Source organism: Nicotiana sylvestris, chromosome 6 (assembly GCF_000393655.2).
Source record: "Nicotiana sylvestris chromosome 6, ASM39365v2, whole genome shotgun sequence".
Taxonomy (NCBI): Eukaryota; Viridiplantae; Streptophyta; class Magnoliopsida; order Solanales; family Solanaceae; genus Nicotiana; species Nicotiana sylvestris.
In genome coordinates this window covers 207,896,092-207,899,217 of record NC_091062.1, presented here as the reverse complement: position 1 = coordinate 207,899,217, position 3,126 = coordinate 207,896,092, and the positions used below count along the sequence as shown (strand labels likewise).

At 37.5% G+C, this 3,126-nt stretch overlaps 1 non-coding gene across 1 annotated transcript; it reads right to left on the bottom strand.

Annotated features, from left to right (window-relative positions):
- Positions 1-3,019: 3,019 nt before the first annotated feature.
- On the bottom strand, positions 3,020-3,126 carry LOC138872216 (small nucleolar RNA R71). Its single transcript, XR_011400685.1, has one exon. It is a non-coding gene; the product is annotated as a small nucleolar RNA R71 (small nucleolar RNA).

The window sequence follows — 3,126 nt, the reverse complement described above, 5'->3', positions numbered from 1 at the left end:
GTTCTGAAATGGAGTTAGTACGTTGTTTCACAAAATGGAAGAAAGCCACTTCAGTTATACCCAATTTAAAATACAAAAATAAATATTGCATTACGACGAAATAATAATTATTAAATAATTTAATCAAAACGAACTAATACTATTTCATAAAATAAATAATACTAATGACTACTACTCATGTAAAGAACTGTAATTACATAATGTTTATTAGCTAGCTATTACGAATAGGCAAAAATAAAAAATTAAAAAACAAACTACTCAATCATCTTTAACCACAGATCCTTCACCGATCAAGTGGTCTATTTTCCCATTAGGGTGCTCAAAGAAGTCTGCCACATCCAAGAGGGTGATATCAAAGTCATTGTCATAGACAAGATTAACTTCAGGGCCTTTATTCCTTAGAGATGTTTGATAAAGCTCAACTAAATGTCTTGATGTACGACAAATATTTGCTCAATGCCCTTTTCCACCGCAACGATAGCATTCAGTTTCTGAACCATTTTCCTTTGGCTTCTCATCTTTCCCTTTCCACTTTTGATGGTTATTTTTTTTGGGAGTGATTAACACCAGGAGAATTTCTTCCTTGTCTACGGCCACGACTACTGCCACGACCACGAATAGGGCCACGACCTTTTCCACGCTTAGCATAATAGGAATACACCTCATCCACTTCAGGCAATGGTGTAAACCCAGTGGGTCGATTTTCATGATTTCTCATGAGTAAGTCGTTGTTTCGTCCCGCCACAAAGAGAAGAGAAATCAACTCAGAGTACTTTTTGAAACCTTTCTCTCGGTACTGTTGTTACAAGATCATATTGGAGGCATGTAATGTTGTGAACGTTTTTTCAAGCATATCATAGCCAGTGATAGTATCTCCACAGAGTTTCAATTTAGAAGTAATTCTGAACATCGCAGAATTATATTTAGAAACAGATTTAAAGTCTTGGAGCCTCAGATGAGCCCAATCATATCGTGCTTGTGGAAGAGTAACCAACTTTAAGTTGTCATGTCTTTCCTTTAAGCCATTCCACAAAACAAGTGGATCTTTGACTGTGAGATATTCTATTTTCAACCTGATATTAGGCTAGATATATGTCATTTGACAATAGTTTTTTCCCCAACTTGATTATATTTCAATGCTCTAATATAATTAAATGATGAAAAATAAGCTCTAAATTGTGTTGTAGGAATGAAGAGCTTGTATGAGGCCTTAAAGTTGTGATTGGAGCTACATTGAAGTAAAAAAGACCCATAGGAGCTGAATGAGCGAGAAAACGAGAATAAAAGAACCAAACAAATGAGACTTGGACTAGCGCGCCCAGTAGCGCGCCCACATGCGCGATCGCGCTAGTCCAGATTCCGGAACAGAATCGTCAGGGGTAATTTTGGAAGTCTGGGGGGAAAATTCACTTAACTTATAGAAGGTCAAGCTCGCCCTAAAATAGAGGTGTGCAACTTTTATTAGCTAAGAACAAGAATAGGAAAAGCAAGGAGCTAAGAGGAGTTTTCTACATCAAGTTCTTCTCCTCTTCCTTTTGTTTTTATGATTTGTAATGAAGTTATTTATTATGATGTTTATCAATGTTATGAGTAGCTAACGCTTTTAATCGAAGGTTTTGGTTGAACCCGTTGTGGATGAACTTATTGTGATATTAATATAGTTTTGAGTTAGTTGTTAATCTCTATTTGTTCAACTATGTTTTTATATTTGGTTAGTTGAAAGGATCATCAATTAGCCATGCCTATTTATTATGTAGCTACTTGAGAAAGAATGCATATTTAGATAATTGTTTGAACAACATCACTCCCGGAGAATAGGTGAAGTCATAACCGAGGGTTTAGAGGTTGGAGTAGAGATAACGATACCTCGGGTGCAATCTAAGTGAATTATAATACGAATCTAGCTAGCGTAGCTTAAGAGATTGCGTCTAGTAAATTATCATAATTACTTGAGGGAGAGTTATGATTGTTGAAGAGTTCATGATTGATAGAGATAACTAATTCATAGCTATAAGAAATATACGACTAAGGAAATCTACACTGGGGGAAGCTATTACCTTAGGCCTTTATTCCAATTGTCTATATTTGCGTATTAATTAACCTTTGTTTTATTGATTCAAATAGCTGTCGTAGTAATTATAACACCACTTGTATTCACAAAGTTTGAGGAGGTTGACTAATAAGAATTTAGTACTTCAAAGACTTCTCTTGATACGTTAATTCCCTATGGGATTTGACTCGGGGCATAATACCCCGGATTATATTTGCAACGCCCGCGTAGTCTTTTAATAGGCTTAGTTGAGCGTGATCAAATTTTGGCGCCGTTGCCGGGGAGTTAATGGTATTATCAATTGTGATTGAAAGAAGTACAAAAAAAAAATCTTAGTGTAGTTAGTTTTCTCTACACCCAATTTTTACATTGAAATTTTTAACGTTTGTTGACTTGGTTGCACAGGTGCGTGCCTAGAAACTCATCGAGAACTGGTGAAGTATTTGAAGCATTTTCAGATCCCGAGAAAATTTGCAAGGCCTTGAACCGGGCCAACCGGAGAAACAAACAATAACAAACAACTGATCCAATCGAAACAACAATGGGAGATCACGAAGAACACCCAGTTGTACCAATAGCACCAATGGCACCTCTTGTGCCCAAGGCGGTTCTTTATGATTGGGCACAACCCGCAGCTGAAAATTTGGCCACCTCAATTTTAGTCCCGCAGATACAAGGTGAATCATTCCAAATCACAAATAACATGCTGCATTTGTTGCAAAACACGGGGCTATTTTCGGGGTCACAAGTCAAAGATCCTCAACAGCACTTGAAAATTTTTCGATCAATCTGCAAGTCCCAAAGACAGCCCAATATAACTCCAGAAGCAATCAAGTTGCTATTGTTCCCATTCTCAGTGATCGGAGCTGCCCAAACCTGGTTAAACTCACTTCCCATAAATTCCATGACAACTTGGGATGAGTTAGTCAGGCAATTCGTGAACAAGTTCCACCCCCCAACAAAACCGCGCAACAGATTGATGACATTTTGAGTTTTAAACAGAGGCCAATGGAATCATTGCATGAAACATGGGAGAGTTTTAAAGGGATGCTGGTCATATGTCCGCACCATGGCAT